Source organism: Puma concolor, chromosome A3 (genome assembly GCF_028749965.1).
Source record: "Puma concolor isolate L17-30 chromosome A3, mPumCon1.1.hap2, whole genome shotgun sequence".
Taxonomy (NCBI): domain Eukaryota; kingdom Metazoa; phylum Chordata; class Mammalia; order Carnivora; family Felidae; genus Puma; species Puma concolor.
This window is the reverse complement of record NC_141669.1, coordinates 653,671-677,188: the sequence shown is the minus strand read 5'-3', so window position 1 is coordinate 677,188 and position 23,518 is coordinate 653,671. Positions and strand designations below refer to the sequence as shown.

General features: G+C 50.4%; 3 long non-coding RNA genes across 3 annotated transcripts; 2 read left to right on the top strand and 1 right to left on the bottom strand.

Moving 5' to 3' along the window:
- Nucleotides 1-1,958: 1,958 nt before the first annotated feature.
- On the bottom strand, nt 1,959-7,574 carry LOC147582178 (uncharacterized). The gene is made up of 2 exons (XR_015248816.1): nt 7,248-7,574; nt 1,959-6,111 (listed from the first exon to the last, which is right to left on the bottom strand). It is a non-coding gene; the product is annotated as an uncharacterized LOC147582178 (long non-coding RNA).
- Nucleotides 7,394-9,669, top strand: LOC147582177 (uncharacterized). Its single transcript, XR_015248815.1, has 2 exons — nt 7,394-7,491; nt 9,252-9,669. It is a non-coding gene; the product is annotated as an uncharacterized LOC147582177 (long non-coding RNA).
- A 1,847-nt stretch (nt 9,670-11,516) lies between these two features.
- Nucleotides 11,517-21,905, top strand: LOC147582176 (uncharacterized). The gene is made up of 3 exons (XR_015248657.1): nt 11,517-11,878; nt 12,877-12,954; nt 21,636-21,905. It is a non-coding gene; the product is annotated as an uncharacterized LOC147582176 (long non-coding RNA).
- Nucleotides 21,906-23,518: the final 1,613 nt, after the last annotated feature.

The window sequence follows — 23,518 nt, the reverse complement described above, 5'->3', positions numbered from 1 at the left end:
TGCAACACTCTCACACACTTACACATGTGCACATGCATGCACACATATTCACATTCTCTCCTGATGTGAGTTGTAGACACAGCAATAAACAATAAGGACACAATTCTTGCTCATTGTTAGTGTATTCAGCACAGGAAGGGACAGAGAAAAGTAAGGACACGTTTCACAACCATTAGAGGCTGTGGGAAGAACTTGTCACTCGGGCTTTGAGGACTGGGGGGAAGTTTCCAGAAGGAAAATCTCAAGAACTTGAAATTCAATCTTGAGTTGGCTGTCGAGGGCAAAGGCGTCCAGTGAACCAGCAACAGAAGTTCGGCAGGGGGCGCCTGAGTGGCTCAGTTGGTTGGGCATCCGACTTCGGCTCAGGTCCTGATCTCACGGTTTGGGGTTTGAGGCCTGCATCAGACTCTGTTCTGACAGCTCAGAGCCTGGAGCCTGTTTCAGATTCTGTGTCTCCCTCTCTCTGCCCCTCCCCTGTTCACGCTTGTCTCTGTCCCAAAAATAAATAAACATTAAAAAAATTAAAAAAAAAAAAAAGAAGTTCAGCAAGTGGAGAGCCTATGGGTCGGGACAAGGGAAGGTTGGCAGGGGGAGAGCCTCAGGTGACAAAGGAAAGGGAAAGTGAATGTCATCACAAAGTACCGGGATAATATGTCTTTTTTCCTTCAGCTTTGGCTTCACACACAGGTGTTGTGTATGTTAACACAGTCTGACGATATGGACAACACAACACAAAGAACAAAGCTTCTGACTTTCTGTCTTCTCTTCCTCTTCCTCATAACTGACGTGGGGACACCAGGTCACGTTCACTACACTGAGTTTGCACACCCAGCATAGCCCATGAAGTCTGGGGTGTACCAATAGTTTCTGTAAAATGCCAAATACTAATATTGTGGGCTTTATGGGCCATATATGAAGTATCTGTCACATTATCCTTTTCGATTGAATTAAAAATGTTTACCACCTTTGAAAGAGTAAGGAGGTGCGTCCAGGAAACTATAAAGTGCCCGTGATGGTCCTGCCTCCCGTGTTGATGTCCTTGGAGGAACCCCATGCCCCATCGTGGGTAGGACTTGTGGCTTGCTTCCAACCTGGAGGATATGGCAGAGGTGACAAGCCATCGATCTCTCCAAGACTACTCCATGTTACAGGACATCTCCGCAGGGTCTCTCGCTCTTGCCTTGGCCATGAAGAAATACCCACGATATGACCTGCCTGTGGATGTCTCGGTGGGGAACTGCAGGCAGCCCCGTGTTCAGGACGCAGACGGCCGGAGACCTAGGGCCCGTGGTTCCCAGCAGCAAAACTGGATTCCACCTACACCTGCGTCACTTGGAGATGGTCCCCCCGGTGAGCCCGCGGATGAGGACGCAGCCCGGCCGACCCCCTGGGAGAAGCCTGTGAGATCCCGAGCGCCTAATCCCGGACTCCAGCAGAAACTGTGACCATAAATGTGGGTTTCTGTGTGTGGGGTCAGTGGTGAGGCGTCAGAAAGTGATGAGGATGAATCATTCTCAACTTGAAGGCCATGCAGACACGGCCACGGCTGGAACTGGCCGGGAGCTGTTGTTTGCAGACAACACGGTGCCAAGTCAGGACCTGACACCAAGTATCGTAAATATCATACAATGTACATTCGCTAGTGTACATAAAGCACAGTGTGAACGGTTACTATAAAATCATACAAGCGTCTCAAGTAAGCTTACGATAAACAAGAGACAGAGATATAAAGGGAACTAAAAAACATGGAAAGTTTGGAAGAAAACCTTTAGAACATCTCATAAAGACGGAGATGGAGAAGGCCTCCTCCAGAGAGGAGTTTCCGGGCCAGGTACAAAACGCGTCCCGCTTTAGGAAGCCGGCGCCCGAAGTTGCTGTTTCCTTAACGTGACCGTGTGCACGTCCTCTGCCATGGTCCTCTGTCTAAACCGACAAAAGACAAATATGGTAGCAAGTCCTTTAAAGTAGATACATTATTTAATTAATCTGAAAAGGAGAAAATCTGTTTGAAAATCTTCGCAGCGACAAGCGTTGCAAGTTTTGCAGCGGCTCTGATTCCCACACTGAAACACTGGCGGTGTGTTACCCTCATTGTTGGCTTTCGTGCCACACACATCCTGAGACCCCACATAGACAGTGCACATCGGTGGGTTTCAGTGCTTGCCGAAGAGTCTTCTCTGCTGGCGATTAAAGTCAGTTGTGTAAGAGAAACCGGACGAAAGGCATGCGTTGTGGGGCGTTGCTAGGGCTCCCGCAGGGCACCGTGCCTGTGCATGGACAAGGTGCCGGGGCTGTGTGGCCCCAGGGAACATCCCATGGAAGCCACAGAACTTTGCATGGAAGCTTTGGGGACCCGGAGCACGGGAGGGCAGTGCCGGAGGGGCCGAGGCAGGGCTGCAGAATCCAAAGGGACGGCGGGATGTTGGGATCTGCAGGAGATGTGCAGAGTGGGGGCCGTGGCTGTGTCTCCATGTTGTGAATGGCCGGGGACCAGGCGCCGTCCTTCCTCATCAGAGGGATCATGGACCCCTCGGTCCCTGAGAAGTCCCGACATGGGTCACTCGGTGGAGCCCTTGTGGGGAGGGAGTGACATGGGTCACTGGGCGGCTGACACTGTGTCTGTAGGGGTGCATCTGACTCACATGTGGCTGTGGGTATTCTGGTCCTGGCTTCTCAGGGGACCTCTGAACACACGAGCAACTTTCATTTCTTTTTCTTCCTTTCTCTTAAGGAAAGCAGCACTTCACCGCGTAGACCTTGTCTGTCTTATCCTCGGTCGGCACTGCCTGCTCTCTGTCCCCAAGGGCCTGTGGGCCGTGAGGCAGGGCACAGGGGTGTCATCGTCCAATGAGCGCTGGCTGGCACATGCCAGGTCATAATGATGGGTCTGTGATGCTGCAGGAGAGTGCAGGCGGGTACAAGAAATCTTTGTCTGGGTGATGGTGTTGAAGACACAGCCTTACCAAGTGGCAAACTTGAGATGAAGGGAAGTCTGGGCGCTCCTGGGCCTTTGGGGGACAGGTGACATAAGCGGTGAGTCCGCACGTGGTCGGCCCATGCAAATCTCCACCTGCAGGCACGTTTTCATCTACTGAGATGCAAACCAAGGTGCTTTGGTCAGTCTCTCTGCCAGTAGCTTAATGAAGACACGGCGTCATCCTTGAAAACGACCTAAAGGACATCAACGTGTGCAGGACAGGAAACTAGTTTTCTCCTGCTTCTTTATAATGTAGTAGGAACGGAAACACATTCTCGGGTCTGCAAGTAGAATTGGAGGGAATGAGGCAGCCAGTCCGTGATTGAGCCAGTCCTCATTCATGGCTGCTTGATATTTCCAACGGTTTCTGGTGACCGAGACTCGGGATCACAGTCTGAGAAGACAATCACAGGAGGTCTGGAGACAGCCCCCAAGCCAGCAGCAGCATCAGAGGGGCGGTCCTAGCGCCGGCCCCCCCAGCGTCCCAGGCGATGCTTATGGTCTTCCCTGGGGCGACCAGTCCCCTGGGAGCCAGGACGTACCCCACAGTCTGCTGAAGAACTTTCAGACTTCGGTTGTTAAAGCACCTGCTAGAGGCCACGGTTACTCCGGTGTTTCAAGAGTAACCCCTTCTAAGGATCAGAAATCCAAAACAGGTTTTCTGAGTGCACAGACTCCGTTCGTTGCACTGAAAGATTCTGACACATTGTGAAAGCCACCTTTCCTCCTAAAGTATAAAAATCATGGTGTGTTTCCTGCAGCCCTTCACACCAAGACGCTACGTGGGGGGAAATTACCGGAGTTAAATCAGGCTCTCTGGACCACGGACCTCCTCCTCCCACAGGTTAGATTAATATGCATGGGTGTGCAGACGTACATCCACTCCGAACTTGTAGGTGACGCCAGATACTAGCTTTGTGGGTCCATTCGTTTTACTGAACGAGATTTGAGGATCTTGATTAAGATTCACTTAAATCAACTGACTAGAAGCAGAAGTCACCGGCATGCTTACGACTTAAGAGCTTATCAGGCAAATCTTTTAACGGAAGCAATCTACTAAGCAGAACCCACACACAGATGGATGCTTACACACTCGAGAACACCGGACATTTTCACGTGGTAGGCACTGACCATCCTCCAAGAAAAGGCTCTAAAGAAACATTTGGAACATCAGAGACAAAGGGATGATGCAGTTGTGTTTGCTTTCTCAAAGAAAATAGCGCTGGACTTGCTCGCCCTGGCCGTAGAGGCTACAGAAGAAATACATCTTCAGACATAACACAACTGAAACACATCAAGACTTACTAAACATGATCTAAAAAGATTATTTGAGCCAAATATTTATAAATTTGCCACTTCCAAGCATTTATACCTCTGGGTCCTGATGAAACTTATGGAGGACCATTGCCTGGCTCCTGGTCCAACTGTTTTGTCTCCGTTTTTACAGGCAGCTAGCTCTCAAAGCTCTGAATGTTGTCCCAAAGTACAAAGTTACTAAAATACATACAAGGTTATTGAATCAAATAATCACTGAATCTCTTTTACAAGAAGCCCTAAAAGTTGTAGGATTTCTTCCCTAACTTCTCTTCCAGCTGTTGGTTCAGCCAGGAATGTGAGCCTCCAGGTGTGTGGGACCCAACAGCCTCCTGCTCCTGGCGGAGACGGTTTTACTTGCCCCATGACACCACTTGTAACCGCCATCTGTAAGCCCATCCCGCCTTGGGGAGCGGCCAGTCATCGACGAAAACCTAGTTCATCTGATCGCTTCACGTTATTTCGAGACACACAGCATTTCCACCTCCCATGATAAAGTATTCATAACAAGGATGTGAAATATCAAAGATGCCATAATTTCTGGCTGATGCCTGAGATGGCTGCCCAATGCTCTGTGCTGAGTGCTCTTCAGAGTGTTTTTATCTGTGTCTCTATTTAGCTATTTTGCTGAAAGCTTCACTGATCAGTGTTGGGTGCCAGGATCTCCCGACTTTTCCATTTCCACATGTGAGTCGATGGAGGGGACCTGGTACTATCCATTTCTGGCCACAGTGTCACTTATTGTATTGATCCCAATTAAAATCCCATAAATCCTTTGGCTGAAATATGATCTAACCCACTCTTCCTCACTCTGTACATGTGTGTTTCTAATGCAAATGCAGGTTTGACATTTCTGTTATTTCATTTCATCCGTTTTGCCCCCTTGATCTCATCTCTGCGGTGGTCATGAGCCAGGACTATCACTTGACATAGACTAGGCTTCCTGGCTTTGTGTTTCCCGAAAATTGGATAAACGTACTGTTCATGTCCTAACATAAAACTGTTCACAAAAGTGAGTGAACAGGATTAGCAAGGCTCTCCAAGGAAAACCCTAATTCTGCACCGGGGTTTCCGGGGACAGCTGTCCGGGCTGCACCGGGGTCTCTGGGGACAGTCGTCCAAGCTGCATGAGGATCTCCGGGGACAGCTGTCCAAGCACATGAAAATCGGCCAAACTACATTACCATTTGGCCCAGATGGAAAAAAAGTAGACCTGTCAGGAGGGAGATGTATCAAAAAGGTACATCAATTCTTGGAGGTCTGTGATTTGGAGCGCTTTAACTACACCCATCTCTGGCTGTGAAAAACCAGGCGGGTTATACAGGGAAACACATGGCCCAGCAACACACAAGTGCATGTGTCACAACAGTAAACCCGGTGAGGTTTATGCTAACTCGGTCCAAGTCAAGAGTCTTCAAATAATATGAAAATGTCACGTGGAAGCACAGGAATTGAGACCAGCTGCATGTGTAACATCTGGGAGAACTACCTGGGGACCAGCTGAACGTCACACAGAGTGACCAATGACCCTGGAGGCAAACAGGAGGACTGGGGTGTCCCTAGGAAAATGTGCCAGGCACAGGTGCACTGAAAAAAACTGTTCTTGTATCTTATATGCAGAAAGCTTGTAGGGTTCCCTATTTTTACCTTCATTTAGTTGAATGCTTCATTCCACAAATAAACTGAGTCCTGAGGCACTTCATTTCCAGAACCAAGGATCCACATCGTTCTCTGAGGCTCTTTCACTGAGTCCGAAGGTTGGAGTCCCTACTGCCAGCGTCTGGGACCAGTTACCAGGGGAAGTGATGTCCACAGGTGATCTGTTGGAAAAGTGAGACACGGTAACTCTTGAACGCGGGGTTTATGTTAGGATGAGACTTCCCTCAACAACTATAATAACTATATAACTCAATGACTATATAATAATTATAATTATAATAACTACAAATACTCATTTACCGGAGTGTGATAAATACTGTAAACATTACAGAAAATAAAAGAAAATAAAGGATGCGTTAAAGCTTGGGGTTTGAGCCTGGGGTTGGGAGAGGTCTCGAAGTGAAGCCAGGACCAGACCCACAGAGAGGAGGGGGAGGGCCGGTGGCACCCGGGAGCCAGAGCCAGTGCCCTGCTCCTCTGGGGCCGAGGGACCGAGGGACCGAGGGGAAAGCGTGTGCAGTCAGACAACTTAGAATCTAGACGTTATTTTTCTTGACAGAAGGGAGGAACAGCTAAAGATTTGGGCTCTGTGCCTTGGATAGGAAGAGGACTGGAATCCCCTGGGTGGGGGATGGTGAGGCCACAGGGAGGACACCTCGTTTGTGGCCAAGCCACACCCACACGGATGTTAAAGATCACAGATATACCTGAACGTGACCAATAACCTAACCTGCAGGAGGTATTTCTGAGAGGCCCAGGCGTTTTCCACTTCTGAAAGTAGGGGGAAGTGCCGAGTGCATCCTCATCAAAACCCAGCCATCCTGGATTCGCAGAGGCACGTGTTCTAGGTGGCATGCGCGGGTGGCTCAGGCGAGTCTCCCTGCAGGAGGTGGCCCTTCTGCCCCGGCAGACCCGGGGCCCGGCCATCCGCTCCGAGCTGGGGGGAAACGTGCAGCGAGGGCAGCGTCTGGAGCCAGGCTCCGGTGGGCCCTGCCCTCGGCTCCCTGAGGCCTCTCTGTCCCGGCCGGGCCGGCCCTGGCCCCAGGCGCGCGGAGCTGGACCCGGTCCCTCCTGGGGCGGTTGCCGGCTCGTCTCCGCAATGACGGCGGGTCCCTGCTCCTCCGCCTGCCTCCGGCCCCCCCCCCCCCCCCCCCCCCCGGCATCCTCCCCAGAGGCCGGGCGGCCTCACGCCACCACCCCCCTTACGTCCTCCGCGGCCCCGACCCGGACGCAGCTTCCGTGAGGCCAGGCCTCTCCCGGCCCCTCTGCCGCGGGCGTGTGACGGGCACGCACTGACCGTTCTTGGGGACGTTCCGTGAAACGACCTCCTGCTCTTTCTGAAAGCCCACATGGGTCCCATCCGAGGCCTCCTTCCGTCAAATCTCAACACACGGCCGGCCCTTGTGACGTGCCCAGCGTCTCCCGGATTCTTGTGTGGAAGTCCTAACACCCGTTCCCCAGGCGTCGGGTCTGCAAGAGCTAATTAAGATCGTGGCGTCAGGAGGTGGGCCCTGCGTGACCTCGCATTTGCTCCATTCCGGGTAATTTGCAAAAGGGACGCTTCTCTGCCACGTGACTGTGGGGTCGGGACCGCTCTCACTGTGGGCTGCGGGTGTGCTCAGCCGGGACCGAGGAGGAGGGGGAGGAGGAGGGGGAGGGGGAGGAGGAGGAGAAGGGGGAGGAGGGAGAGGAGGAGGAGGAGGGGGAGGGGGAGGGGGAGGGGGAGGCGGGCCGAGGGAGGATGTGCTCAGCGGAAGCAGCTCCTGGAGGCCCCGCCCTGCCGCGTGCCCGCCCAGGCCTGGCTCCAGCCTCTCCGAAAGCACAAGCGGGAGTCCTGCTCCCAGTTCGCTGGCCCCGCGAACCCCGAGCAGCCTCAGTCCCGGTCCGAGAAGTGTCGCCGAGAGGTAGCGAAGAAGCGGGTTCCATGCCCTCGTGGACGTTTCGTCCGGGGGGTGCCCGAAGGCGACATGAATCTTGTGCTGGAAAAACAGCCAACGCCTCTCCGGGTGTGGACCGGCCTGGTTGCCGAGGCGCAGGGCTGACGGCTTCGTTTGCGCTCGGCTGACCGTCTCGGCGGGATCAATGCCCCAGCACAGGCCCTGCTCGCGGTGTTGCGGGAGCACGTTATCCTTCTGAGTCCTCGTGGGGCTTTCTTCAAGGGCACTTATACAGGGAGCACCTTAACTTCGGCCAGCACAGGAGGAGGACGCACTGATCCCATACACCGACTTCTGGCCCCAAACACTGCACACTTGTCTGTGGGTCGCCCGTGAAACCGAGGCTGCGTGTCTGAGCTGGACTCTGTAGCCGTCCAGGGCTGCGGAGGTGAAGTCATAGGGGGCGAAAATGAGGCTTCGAGGCAGAGGAACAGTTGTGCCTCTGCTGCTCCCTGTCCCCGGCGCCACCCACAGGGCAGACACGCCACCTGGACCGGATGTGGCACGGCCCAGAAGGGGGCCTGGGGTCTGACACTGGAGTCCGGACTTGGAAAACAGAGAGCCCAGGGCCGACCGCGTTGGGCGTGCAAGGATGTGGTTGTGTCCTCAGATTCCTCTGCGTGGATCTCCTGGCGAAGTGACGTCAGCTTTGAAAATCAGGGGTGCAGGGGGAGGAGGCAGGAGGGAGGGAAAAGGAAGAGGGGAAGGAGGAGGTGTAGGAGGAGCAAAGTTAGGAGCGAGGGAGCCCGAACCTGAGGGGACGTGGGGGCTGCAAGGGTGTGGGGAGGAGGGGGGTGGGAGGGAGGAAGACCCTGCCGCTCCCCTAGTCCCAGAGCTTGCCCAGCAGGAGTAAGACTGGCAACGGGATTCCAAGTGGGGAGGCCTGGGCTTAAATCCCAGTTACTATGCCCGTCAGTTGTGAGGCGACAAAAGACACAGAACTGGTTGAACTTCCTGCCAGGTGCCTGTAATAGTGTCTCAGTGTCCACGTCTGTCTGCATCCATCCAGCCATCTAATCATCCCTCGGTCATCTGTTATCTATCATCTATCTGTCATGTCTCATCTGTCAATCATCTATCATCTGTCATGTCTCATCTGTCTATCCTCTATTGATCATCTGTCTGTCATCTCTCAATCATCCGTCAGGGACTTCGGGTTGTATCTGTAGGAGTCACAATTTCTCCATGGTCAGTAAAAATGTCAGGGAAACATACATGACTCCACTTTGCAGGGCTGAGCAGAACCACCGCCTTTATGATATATCTTGTCCTGTAATACTTTGCGTGTGAACATTTTGTTTCCCCATAAGGACTGTGACTCTTGAGGTACGAATCGGGCTTTCTTTGCCTCATTTCTCTGACAGGCACCAGCGTGCATATGTGGCTTTTGGTTGAAGGGTCTTTTAAAATATATCTGAAGTTCATTTGCAGGAAACGTATCTGCAAGCACCAAGCCCCAGAAGATCCCTCACCCCCACAAAGACTAGTTTTGAATGTCAGAAGATATTTTCCTTCACGGATAACAAAACCATTGCCATGTATTTTCACTTTGCCTAAGTAACCTAAACACCCTCATCCCCAATGCCAAGAAGGACACTTACCAGTTGCTGTTTCGATAAAAGCGGGACAAGTAGATAACTACATATATGACGAGGACCTCGTGCTGCACTGCGCGACAAGAATGCAGGCTCCGCCTCCTGTCACGGTCCGTGATGACTCAGCTCTCTCCACACTTCCAGTTAATGACCCGCGAATAAAATGGCTGCAATCTTGCCTGAGAAATATGTTGCCAGCTGATTCATGTTTTTAAACCTACAAAGATAAATGTCATGCTGTACTAACGGAAAGAGAGATTACTCATATTTATGAGATTTTTTTTTCCAGGAAAAAAGCTTTTCAAAATGCTTTCAAGAACCATATTGAATTCACTATATTTTTTCGTAAGTAGAAATCATGGCCCAAAGTAGACATCCACTGATTGCATCGCATATTTTCCATGAAATACTGCTAGTTTCACAGGACAAAAGAAGGTCCAGAGCCTGTTTTGAAATATGCATCCTCCATAGTCAGAGATAAATTGAAAGGTTAATCATACTGGTTTTTCATGAAGAATTGTTACAATAATGTTCTGGGTGGTTTCAGGGAAAATAATTCCACGATTGTTGAAATCTATGCACTTCAGCATTATATGAGTATTTCTTAGAACAAGTTAAAACAAACTAAGCTCTAAGAGAAAAACTGAGGAATTTTATGCCCAAACTCCTGAAATCCATACTCACATGGCATACTTCAGTGACAGTGAGGACTTCTTTTTTTTTTTTTTTTTTTTAACGTTTTATTTATTTTTGAGACAGAGAGAGACAGAGCATGAACGGGGGAGGGGCAGAGAAAGAGGGAGACACAGAATCGGAAGCAGGCTCCAGGCTCTGAGCCATCAGCCCAGAGCCCGATGCGGGGCTCGAACTCATGGACCGCGAGATCATGACTTGAGCTGAAGTCGGCCGCTTAACCGACAGAGCCACCCAGGCGCCCCTTTGTGAGGACTTCTAATGTTTTGTGAAAATACTAACAGAATAAATGTTCACCGTATTTTCATTATAAGTTGTAAAAGACATTTTTACCAAATCATTATATTCCTTACAAAATTAAAAAAAAAACCCTCTCATCTTTAGGTTTAACAGAAAGCCACTTGGCAGTGTTTACTGAGTAATCCTTTATTTCTTTCACATTTTCCCTTGTGCAAAGATGCCGTAGAATCCTGTTATGGGACAACTTGGAAGGTGTTTTCAGATGACCGAATATTTCATGTTTCTCCAGAGGAGGTAGAACAGTGTTATTACCCCCCGTCCAGACAACACTTTGAAAGGCTTACTACCCTGCAAACAAGGACGACACAAGAGGACATCACCCAGCGGGGGTTTTCAGGAACACGGGACAGGCCATCGACACAGAGCAAGCCAGCGAGCTAATGGAGAAGGGGTGCAAGCAGATTAGAATTTCATCAAGAAATACAATCCTTGCAATTAGTGAGCGCTTGCCCTGTGCTAGAGCTCCGTGCACGGCAGCTCGTGTGTTAGGTACCTGAGTGTGAATATACCCAAACCGTGCTGCACGCACGAGGGGTGAGGGGGCGGCAGAAAGCTTGTGGTCAGCCGGGTGGGTGGTGCTACAGCGTCGGGAAGATGACGTCAGTGGCCAGTGGGTGGGTGGCGCCGTGGCCTCAGGAGGTGACTCAGCGGTCAGCGGGTGGGTGGTGCCGTGGCCTCAGGAAGGTGACCTCAGCGGTCAGCGGGTAGGCAGCGCTACAGGGTCGGGAAGGTGACTTCAGCTGTCAGCGGGTGGGCAGCGCCGTGGCCTCGGGAAGGTAACGTCATTGGTCAGCGGGTGGGTGGCGCCCTGGCCCCGGGAAGGGGACGTCAGCGGTCAGCGGGGAGGCGGTGCTACAGCGTCGGGAAGGTGACGTCAGCGGTCAGCCGGATGGGTGGGCGGTGCTACAGCACCGGGGAGGGGACGTCAGTGGTCAGCGGGTAGACGGCACTGCAGCGTCGGGAAGGTGACGTCTGCGGTCAGCGGGTGGGCGGTGCCACGGCATCAGGAAGTGACGTCAGCTGCTGTAAGGGCAAGCCCGCCCCGCGTGGTGGCCTCCGGCCGCAGAAGCCGCGTCACCGTCTGTGCGTCGCATGGCTGGCCTGCTGGGTGGCCTGGCTACTCCGTGTACGGGGAGAGGTGACATGGATTTGCTGACTCGGTGGCCTCACCGCCGCCCACCAGAAGCGCACCAGGGTCCCTTTCTCCCTCTCCCCACAAAGGGAAACCTGGTCTGCTCTTGTCTAAGGCAGATGCCCTCAGCCCAGCTGCGGCACCCCGCCCATCCCGGGGTCATGCGCCACCACGTGCCACCCGGTCAGCGGCCCGGGATGAGGCCCCCTGCTCGCCGGCCTCTGACTCCAAAAGCAAGTTTCTGCCCCTTGGCAGGCAGAGGAAGGGCTGGGTAAGTGATAAAAACTCCCAGAACACAGAACAGGCACAGAGGTCCTGCGGGGCGGGGGCGGGGAGGCGCTGCCGGCACCGCGGACACGCACATTCACACTGGGCCCCGACTGGGCCACGGAGACCTAAGCAGCGAGGAAGGACCCCCAACGCTTACCCTGCCCAGAGCCTCAGCAGATGACCATCGGACGCCGTCCGACGTCCTGGCAAAAAAGCGTTTTTTGGGGGGGGGGGGTTGGGGGGGGCGAGCCAGGCAAGTTCCACACTAAGTCTCGACAGCAGACCCAGAGCTCCTCTTCTGTTTTCACGTGAAACTCACCGGGAAGAAGAGTTCTGCCTCCGCTTGGCCACACTGGGTGCGAGAGGGCAGAGCCGCAGTGATTTCTGCGGTGAAACCCCTCCCTTCTGCAGCCTCGCGGCCCCCGGGCTCCCGTCCTCGTGCAGGGTAGACACGCGTCGGTCACACACTGACTACGCCATCCGCGTCCATGAATGACAAGACTTCATTCTTGAGCCCGTGGTAGCGTCTGAGGGGGACGTCACTTTACCAAAACTCAACTTTGATGATTACTGTCTTACTTTTTCCTAAAGTTTTCTTAATCCAACATCCTACCCCGAGGGTTTGCTCCCACAGCCACCGCAGGGGCCCAGAGTGACATCATTCCTTCTCTCTGTCTGGGGCCCGCCCTCTGCTGCCTGACTTCTGGCACCCGAGGACACCGATTTAAAATATTCCGTCTCATTTTCTGGATGTTTATGTCCCAAGATGAAGCTTGGCCCAGTCCCTCCATGTAGCTGGTAGCAGAGGTCTGTGTCTGCTACTTTTCAAATGAGAAAAAAAGCCCTGATGTTTTAGTTTCTTTTCGTAAAGACGTTTTTAGACAAATCTTTTAAATAGAATGAATAAACCAACGAACAATCTGGTCTTTCCATTTATAAAAATACATACATTATAGATCCTAAGATTTTCATTTGTCACCTGTTTTACTCTAAACACAGATGGTTCTTGGAGATCAAGCCACATGCCTGCCCGAATGGAATGCCCCATCCTGGCGTGTTCATCAGGGATGAAATGTAGTAAGTTTTTCTCTATTTTTTTTCAGGAAGGGGAGGGAGAAACAATAATGCAGGTGATTTCTTTTTTTTTAAATTTTTTTTTTTTTTTGTCAATGTTTATTTATTTTTGGTACAGAGAGAGACAGAGCATGAACGGGGGAGGGGCAGAGAGAGAGGGAGACCCAGAATCGGAAACAGGCTCCAGGCTCTGAGCCGTCAGCCCAGAGCCCGACGCAGGGCTCGAACTCACGGACCGGGAGATCGTGACCTGGCTGAAGTCGGACGCTTAACCGACTGCGCCACCCAGGCGCCCCGCAGGTGATTTCTTATCTAAGTTTTAAGGAAACCTACAGCACAGCCTTGGCCTCAATAAAATCTGTGTGCACACGTGTACATGTATGTACACACGTGTATGCACAGGTGTGAGTGTACATACGTGTGCTTTGTGGGCACCTGTGTGCACGTGTGTGCACATGTGTGTGCGTGGGGTGTTGGGTGGGTTTTCATCTGTTTGCTGCGTTTTTCTCCACTATCAAAGTTTGTCGTTGAAACGTGTTACGGTCTGAATCCCCAAAACGTATGTTGAAATCCTAGTGCCCTGGGTGCCGGTGGTTGGAGGTGGGGCCATGGGATCAGGTCAGGAGGCTCCACCCTCCCGGGGGCCTTCTCACCACCCCTCCCATGCAGACATGGTGAGGACTCTGGGGAAGGATCCTCACCCAGCAGGGGCGTTCCAACCTGGGCCCCCCAGCCTCCAGCACTGAGACGTGAACGTCTAGTCTGTATCTGACCGGGGGTGTGGTAGTTTGTCTTGCACCTGAGTGGGCTAAGACAAAACACAGTGTGTGGTTGCAGCCTTAAAACTCCAGATATTTCTACTAGGAGGATTGAAGTTTCTAAAAACGGCACGTGTATAACAGGGGCAGCTCCCTGTTGTGTTTTTCTCTCATCACATAAATTTCTCAGGCTGCCTTCCAGAACTCCCTGCAGCCAGTGGGTAACTCGTGTCATACAGCGTTGGGTGTGTACAGGATGTCAGGGTTCCTCCGAGCCTTCGGTGTATATTGTCCTCACTGGATTCAGTGCAGCAACAGACTGCCCATCTGCTGTTTGTAATGACTTCTTTCACTGGCTCATGACCTTAAAGGTCAAGAAGAGAAGACGACACAGTTATTGATGTGTGTGTAATATATAGTTTATGCTCTAAATGAGGTGTGTAGGCTACATATGTGAATAGAGGTATGGGAAAATAAATGTTCTATTTTGACTTGGATTTTCTTAAGAAAGAAAATTCAGTATTAAAAATATTTTTACAGTGGATCCTAGAAATATTTGTTGCATAAGTAACAAATTTGTATCTAAATATGGTTTCATTGGAAAAACAATGTGAAATATTTTTGGCTTACATTTTCGCTTAAGGTTTTAATAAGAACACGTACTATCATTATCACTTCAAAAGTTTTATGTGAAGATTCTGAAGATGACAGGTGGATTTCAGAGGAAGGTATTTTTAGACAAGTGAACAAAGTTCAGCTGAAAATGTAATGCAGAAACAGAATTATTAGAGTCATTCTGCAGTTAATTCAAGTGTGTTTTAGAAGCACTTTGTCACATTAAACACAGCCTTTAGAGTCGTGTTTGAGTCTGTTGGAAGTTGTTCCTTTAGGTGTTCCAAGCGCCAATGTCACGGGCACCTTGAACGATGCGCTCTGTGCACTGGAGTCACTCCTACTGCTCTGTCACGAAAGCCAGCACTGCACGCCTGCTTTAAGAAGCACACCGTTGCTTTCCCTGTTTCGCCTCTCACTGGAATTCTTGGGTCACCTCGCCCCAAACCTCCAGCCTCGGCTGACGAGTAGATGTTTTCCTGCTCATCCTGTCCAGCGTGTGGGACCCCAGGTTCCCAGTCCCGCGGTGGGCACTGAGGTTACGGGGTTAAGACATTATGGCCCATGATCTCCAGGTGTGTGCTCACGTGCCACGATGGGACAGGTGTGTGAGGAGCTGAGTCCTGAGCACATCTGCCTGGGAGGGGGTGTGGTGAACACTCATGGGGGTGCTTCTTGGGCTCACTCATGGCTGGTCCTTCTCTCCTTGTGGCTGCGGGAAGGACAGCACCTCAGTCTGTCCGGGGAGTGACAGACTAGAATTTCTGAATATTTACCTTGGCCAAACGGTAAGTTTTACATGGGTGGGAAAGTGCTTATTGTTCCCAACTGCTGTGTACCTGGCACCAGTCCCCGCGCCCACAGTGGGCACTGAAGGTGTTGTGGCGTTTGCTTTACTGATGGGCATTTGTGTGGATTCCAGTGTTTCTCCATCACAAACAGTATGGCGTCCTGCCTCAGTAGTGTCTGTGTGTGACGATCTCTGCGGGGATCGCACACGTGGGTTCGTGGAGTCAGCGCCTCTGCAAGGTTCTTCCCACACGTTGACCAAACCACGTTGACCCATTTGTGCATCTGCCTCAGCGTACAAAAGCGCCCATTTGTGGGGCGCCTGGGTGGCGCAGTCGGTTAAGCGTCCGACTTCAACCAGGTCACGATCTCACGGTCCGTGAGTTTGAGCCCCGCGTCAGGCTCTGGGCTGACGGCTCAGAGCCTGGAGCCTGTTTCCGATTCTGTGTCTCCCTCTCTCTCTGCCCCTCCCCCGTTCATGCTCTGTCTCTCTCTGTCCCAAAAATAAATAAACGTTGAAAAAAAAAATTAAAAAAAAAAAAGTGCCCATTTGTGCACATCTTTACACCTGTTCATGTGGGCAAATCCTAGGCCCGTGAAATAACATCACATGGTTCTTTTGAGTTCTGTTTTATGCAAAATGTTAGCGAGGCTGACTGCCTTTCCAGAGGATTAACTGTGAGTTTCCTTATTACAAATTACCGTGTTCTGTGCGTTGTCCATGTTTGGATTAGTCAACTCTTTCTTGTTGCTATTATTATGAGCTGAACTTTGTCCCCGTGAAGATCACATGTAGAAGTGGGCCCCCCAGTACCTCAGAATGGAGACAGGGTCTTCAAAGAGGCAAGTGAGTTAAATCAGGCTGTTTGGGGGCCCAGTCAACATGACTGGGGTCACTATAAGGAAAGGAGACCAGGACACAGACAGACATGTCTCCATGTGAATGAAGACAGTCGTCCACAAGCCAAAGAAGGAGGCCTCAGAAGGCACCAGTCCTACCTGGATCTTGGAGTTTCAGCCTCCAAACTGTGAGAAAATAAATTCTGTTTTTTATGCCCCTGGTCTGTGGTGCTTTGTTGTAAGACCCCTGCCCGGCGGACGAACATGCTGTGCAGTGGGGTTTCAGCACAAGCTGGTGATACTTTGATGTATGTTGTAAGTATTCTCTCTTAATGTCTACTTTGGTGGTATCTTCTTTTTTATGGAATTTATTTTTAAATAGCTCATTTTTTAAGGTATTTATTTTGAGAGAGGGGGGAGGGACAGAGAGAGAGAGAGAGAATCCCAAGCAGGCTCTGTGCTGTCAGCACAGAGCCCAACATGTGGCTTGAATCCACGACTGTGAGATCATGACCTGAGCTGAAATCAAGAGTCCGACGCTTAACTGACTGAGCCGCCAGGCCCCCCCTAAATAGCTCATTTTATCCCCTTGTTCTGTGTGACAACTCTGTCATACATCCATACACTATTGTTACATCTGTCTAGGTCATCTGTGTCCTTTTGCTGACCACCTGTGCCTTTTCTTATCCATGACATATTGTGTAAGTTGATAGGCCACTTATAATTCCTGCTGTTTGTTGGGAATCTTCCGTCTGACTCTTGGTCTCCCGAAGCTTTGGCCTCCAGCCTCCATACCTCCATACAGATATTAAATTCAGTTGAAGTATTCTTTCAGCATCTTGTTGGAATTTTGATGGAAAACGCATCATATCATTAGATTAATTTAGGGACCATTGATATATGGACTGTGTTATGTCTTCTCATCTATACCCATTGTGTACATCCCCATATATTCAGGGTTTTTGTCTTTGAGAACTTTAAACTCTTTCTCTCTAAAGTTTTTGTACATCTTATATTAATATCATCATTTGATAACTATTTTATTCTAGTATAAGTGGAATCTTTTTTCCATGAATATTCTTTTATTATTATTATTATTATTTTTTTAATGTTTGTTTATTTCTGAGACAGAGACAGAGCATGAGTGGGGGAGGGGCAGAGAGAGAGGGGGGACACAGAATCTGAAGCAGGCTCCGGGCTCCTAGCTGTCAGCACAGAGCCCGATGTAGGGCTCGAACTCACAGACTGCGAGATCATGACCTGAGCCGAAGTCGGACGCTCAACCGACTGAGCCACCCAGGCGCCCCTCCATGAATATTCTAATTGTTACTGTTGAAAATAAATACAATGGCTTTTTTAAAAGTTTATCTAGTTTGAAAGAGACAGAGACCGTATAAGTGGGGGAGGGGCAGAGGGAGAGGGAGGGAGAGAAAATCCCAAGCAGGCTCCTCCCTCTCAGCACAGAGCCCTACACGGGGCTCAAACTCATGACCATGAGATTATCACCTGAGCTGAAATCAAGAGTCTGATGCTTCCACGACTGAGCCACCCAGGCACCCCCTTCCTAACGAATGGGTAAGTATCCAGTACATACTCTCTAACGAATGTTTATGTATACAGTAAGTACTCACTGATGACTGCTTAGGTATCCAGTGGGTAGTCACTGCAGGCGCACCATCGCACAGCACACCTCTAGAACTTCCGAATCTTGCAGAACTGAAGGTTCACGCCCTCCGAACCACATCTCCCCCGCCCTCCCCACTTCCTGGCGCCCACCATTCCGCTCCCTGCTTCTGCGGGTCTGAGGACTCCAGGGACCCATGTAAGTGTAATCACGCAAGATGTGTCCTCCTCGGCCCATTTCACCAGCATGACACCCTCCAGCTTCATCCGTGCTGTTGCCCATGGCAGGGTTCCTTCACTGTACAAGAGAAGTTACACCCGTGTGCGCACACACCATGTGCTCTTTATCCGTCCCCCCTTGGTGGACATTCTGTGGCTTCCGTGGTTTCAGTTCTTGTGGACAGGCATTGTCCAGGCATGGCCTTTTTAGGCTAAAGTAGCCTTGTATTGTCTTACGAATAGCTGCTCATATGCTATTTGTTATAAACCTCCTTTCATTTTAAAATCTTTCTTTAAAAACTGGTTATAATGATGATAATCAAAAGTGATATCATTTGAAGGGTTTTAGTCTAACGGTACTTTCAGTCTTCAATATTGATTTTGCTTTCGGCTGTATGCCTCCTGCTCATCACTTGTTTTTACCCATTTTACTTCTGCAATTCCACTGTCGTCTCTTCAAGCCAGCTTTCTCTGTTGCTGTGTAATCCATGGTGTTGTCATTTTGTATTTTACCTGACCTCCGAAACATTGCCTTGTATTTAATGTTGTTGAGAATGCAGAAAGCACTGTTGGCTGGAATTCATTACTATCTCTACAGTACAAATCTGGGCATTTGGAAAATGATAAGTTGTAGCTCCCTGAAAGTCAAGCCATGTGAGTTTTTTCAAATTTAAATCCTGATAATGGTGTTTCATTCTGTGTGGTTGGGAGTTGGATAAATGCTCTATGAATTTACTCGCAGCCACAAACAATTCTTCCCTGACCTTCCTTCCTGTGTCACATTCTTCTTTTTTTTAATATGAAATTTATTGTCAAATTGGTTTCCATACAACACCCAGTGCTCATCCCAACAGGTGCCCTCTTCGGTACCCACGTTCTTTGTGCTAACTTCACGGTGACTAAGAACATGCTGATGGAGCAGTTAAATTACTTTTGTTTTCATTTATTCCCTGTAATTGTGGCTAACATTTTTGAGTGATCGCTTTGTGCTAGACAAGACTCTGAGCGTTTTGTACCTTGATGAGGAGATGTGAGAGCAAACCCAGAAAGACCAGGTGCTTTGCCCAAACCAACTCAGTAACTTCAAGAGGTGGCATTGAACCCAGGCAATTAGAGCAAAGCCCACAAGTCAGCCAATACATCTTAAGATTCCTTTGCTTATAAGATGTGGCTAGAAAATTAAAAATAAAGAGAACGCGAGGATAACTAATCATGGCAAAAATGGAAATAAAAACCAGTGATAATAACATTATCACTTAGAAGTATTTTTGGAAGTTCTGCTTTGATTTGGTAGAGAAGTGGAATGTCGATATTCAATGTTTAATGAGAACTCACTATTCAGCCCACACGGATGTACAACCGTCTCATTAATCTGCAGGCCTGTATGGCGTTAGAATTCTTTCAAATGAAAATGAAGTATTAACTGAGAATGAAAAGAAATCAGTGTCTTTCTCTGAAAGCAGGGACTGCTCAAACCTTTAAAAAATACGGTTTTGTATGTTTTCTGATACAAACTGCCATTTTCAGGAACTCGGTGCCGATGCAACATTTGACCAAACAATCTCACAAATGACTATTCAGAGCTCACCGTGCGCTAAGCCTTTTATGTGGACTTTACATCTGTTTTCAATGAAAAAGTCAAGGCTAAGAAAGTTCAAATCTAAATGCCAAGGTCACGCAGCCAGTGGATGATGATTCTCAAACCCAGCCTGAATCTCATGCTCACATCCTTGCACACCGCACAGCTTTTCACGGATTGTAAGTTCCAGAATTCGCTCCCGCTCTACTTTCTAGAGCTGTCTGTGATGTGGCTGCTTTGGTGACCTGAGATGATTCCTATGGGTTCCTGAGGCTGACCACAGACCCTGAATTGGGGCTCCCGGGCCCATCCAGCGTCTCCTGAAGGGACGGTGATGCTTATGTGCTACCAGCATTGAGGGGGTGGAGGTGCTCACACGCCCTGGGCATCGATGGAACGGCACTTCCCGAGAGCGAGGCAGGAAGGACCAAGTGTCAGCCACTCCTCACTGTGGTGGGAAGCACACTGGCCGCAGAGTCGGAGAAGGGCCGGATCCAAAGCAGCCGCTGCCAGCAAAGCGGGCTCAGTGTGAGAGCCCCTGCCGTGCGTGTACCCGGAGCACGGTTGCACCCGCTGTGCTGAGTGTGCCGTGTGGGGACCCACCTGGGCTGAGCCTCCGGGTCGTGGGAACAGGAGTTTCTGTGTGTAACAGCTAGGGGTCAGCCGGGGCTGCAAGCTAGCCTCAAGGGAGGTGTCATATGTTTTCAGTAAAAGGTGTGTGTGTGTAATAAACTCTTGGAAGCTGAGAACCACCTTATGCTCTCGTATCCAGTACTTTGCCTTGTTGTTTTGTTGATTGTTTCCTTCTCTGTGTGGAAGATTTTTCTTTGGATGACATCCCAATAGTTTAATTTTGCTTTTGTTTCCCTTGCCTCAGGGGCCAGATCCAAAACACCCTATGATGTCACTCATAGGTGGAATTTAAGAAACAAAAGCAAATGAACAACATGATGGTTACCAGTGGGGAGGGGTTTGGGAGGTGGGGGGAATAAGGATGATGAGCCCCGAGTCACGTGTAGAACTGTTGGGTCAGCGTATTGTGCATCCAAAACCAATTCGACATTGCATGTTAGCTATGCTTGGATTAAAAATTTTTTTAAATGGTTGTTCATGTTTTGAGAGAGAGAGAGAGAGACAAAGCATGAGCAGGGGAGGGGCAGAGAGAGAGGGAGACACAGAATCCAATGCAGGCTCCAGGGTCTGAACTGTCAGCACAGAGCCAGATGCGGGGCTCAAACCCATGAACTGTGAGGTCATGACCTGAACCGAAGTCAGATGCTTAACCAACCGAGCCCCCAGGTGCCTATACTGGAATTTTTAAAAACTTGAAGAAAAAAGAGTCACATCATGAAAGCAGAACAGTTCTCGTCTGAAACATTCAGCATGAAGGCAGCTTCTAAAATCAAAGGAAAACTTCAGCTGTGGGTTTCCCGTAGGACCAGGCAGCGTGGTCCCATATCTTCCACTTTCTAATTAGCTGCAGAACACCCAAGTTCACCCATAGAAATAGTCTCCTAAAGTAGAGATATTTTTCTAATAAGTTGAGACACAAGATGTTAAAGCCACATTAAAATCTATAATTAATAAAGGTACCGTGAGCTGAATTTCAATAAAGGCATTGACTCCACTTCTGAGTTATAAATTAGGAGGTCAAAAGCTTTTCATGAATTAAACTCCAAGAGAGGAAAGTGACATTGGGAGTACATATTTCAGAATCGTTTATGTCGCCTAAACATTGACCATTTCTATTTGCTACAGAAAAATTAGTGTGTCAGGTATGATTACTGAGGAAGCAGAAGCCAATGTCATTTCCTCCCGGCCAGCGGGGGCCGAGCGTCCCGCAAGCCGGGGGTCTGTTTCAGTCACGAAGTCTCTAATATACATCTCCTCAAACATTGCTTGTCCTTTAAACAGTGGGGTTGTTCTTTGAACTGAAATAATTAGCATATAAAGGGCAAGTCTTCTGTTTAAAGGAACTTAACGCATTTCAGATGACATCCCCTAGAAATGACCTTGGTTCCACGATGCCTTCAAATCAGGGTGTCTCTGCCAGGATGCGCTTTGCTCTTGAGATAAAGGCAAGGCGTTGCTCAGATGTGGAGGAAACCTTCGCGGCGATCCCGGCCTAAAGACTCACGAGTGTGTTTTTAATCAAGATCACAAGGAACGCTGTTACTGTTTTATTGTACTGATCTGCAGAACTCTAATAATCACCTAAATTAATTTTGTTAAACTTTTGATTCTCAGTTTTCCATTTATTTCAGTGTTTCAGAATGCTCTTTTGCCTTTCCGCACAAGGGGAGAGCACAGCCTTGACGGCCGTCGGGGCCTGTGGCTCTCCTCATCAGCATCAGTCCGTGTCGGCCCAGGCCCCGCGCACCTGCCCGTGACCTTGGGCACCTGGCTTCCTGCCCCCAGCCTTCATCATCAAGCAGATGTAAAATTCATGTCCACAAAGATGATGATGTTTTTGAGGTTTAAATGAGTGAATGATTGCTACAAATAAAGAGAACTAATAAAAATAATAACAGGCAGATTCTAATCCTTTCCTGTGCCTTTGTCGTCAGGTCTTGGAGCCCAGGATATCAGGCAAGCTATGTTCATCTTCTGTGAACTCCACAGATTGGCCCCTGCACACAAGCTTGGCTTTCCAGATGCGGGAGGATGAGGGTCGTGGGCCCGTGATGCTGGGGGGACAGAGTGCCGGGATACGGGACGATGAGGGTTGTGGGCCCTTGATGCTGGGGGGGACCGGGCGCTGGGATGTGGTGGTGTTTGTTCTCTGCACTTCCCGTGTCTTGTCGGGTCGTTTGCTGTCTTACTTCAGAGATTCATTTTGCCCCATTCTCTCCTCCTGCTCCAACCGCACGCGTGTCCCTGGGTGTCTGGGCCTCTGTCCTCTTCATTCTTTTGCATCTGGAAAGTTCCTATTGACCTCCCGTCGGGCTCCCCGATTCTTTCCTGGGATGTGTCAAGTCAGCTCCTGAGGGCACCGAAGGTACTTCTTTTGTGTCACCGTGTTTTGAGCCCTGGTGTCCCTCCCTCTCCCCCCTGCCCCCGTGTGTATACACATGGCACTCATCTGCCTGATGACGACCCCTTGGCATTGCAGTCTGTCCCTTTTCCCCACTAGAGACCCTCACGCGTGCGTCACACTTGCACCCCGTGCCTCGTACGGTCACTCCGACTGTGTCCTCCGGCTCTGGTTCTCATGATCGCTGTGTGTCTTCGGAGTGTGGCTTCTCCTGCCCTTCGGCTCGCCTGATTCGTTCTTGTTGGACGTCACACGCGTGGAGCAGGGCCGTGGGCTCAGGGCGCTGTGCTGTGTGGCTGGAGCTCTGTCATCTCAGCCCCGGGGCCTGTGCTTTGCTCCCCACACTCTGCGTCCTGCCACCTCCGACTGACCCTCTGTCCCCGCGCTGAGGGGCTGGTCTGTAACCTTCTGACTGACCCTGCCTTCCCGTGGGCTGCGTGTTGGGGGGTGTTTCTGTGCCCCTCCAGGAGACCCCAGCCCCCATTCCCCCGCCATCCACAGCGTCCCCCTTCTATTCCTGTCCCCCGTGGACATTTTACCCCTTGTACTTCTCCCCAGGGAGGGAGAGGTTTCTGTGTCTCCTCGGGTAAGCTCTGTCCCCTGGGATGCTGCAGACACGGTCTGGGGGCCCGCTCCATGTCCTGTCCCCCTGTCCCAACCCTTTTGGAGCCACAAGGCCACGAGAGCTTGGCCCGGTGCGGTGGCCCATCCGCCTCACTGGTACTGTTCCTACCCCTCGTGGTTTCTCCGGCCGGTGAGTAGCCCTCAGCTGCTGTCCCCCTCTGATCTCAGGGTGTGCTTGCCCCATGGCCCTGGTTCTCTGATGGTTGACACTTGTCCCCCAGAACCGGGATGTGGGGGCCGCACTGATGGACTAGATGTGCAGAGTCCCCATTTTCACGGGGCCTGACAGCGGAGAACTAAGAAGGAAGAAAAGTCAGCGAGTGGCTCACGATGAGTTAAGGCTGTGATGGGACGTGCTACCCGTGGGAAACGGTGGAAATTGCAGATCCCCAGGCAGCGTCTGCTGTAGGCAGGTTCTGGGGGAGGCTAAGCTGAGCCGTGAGGGACAGACAGACCTGGTGCAGCGAGGGGGCTGCAGGGGCAGAGAGG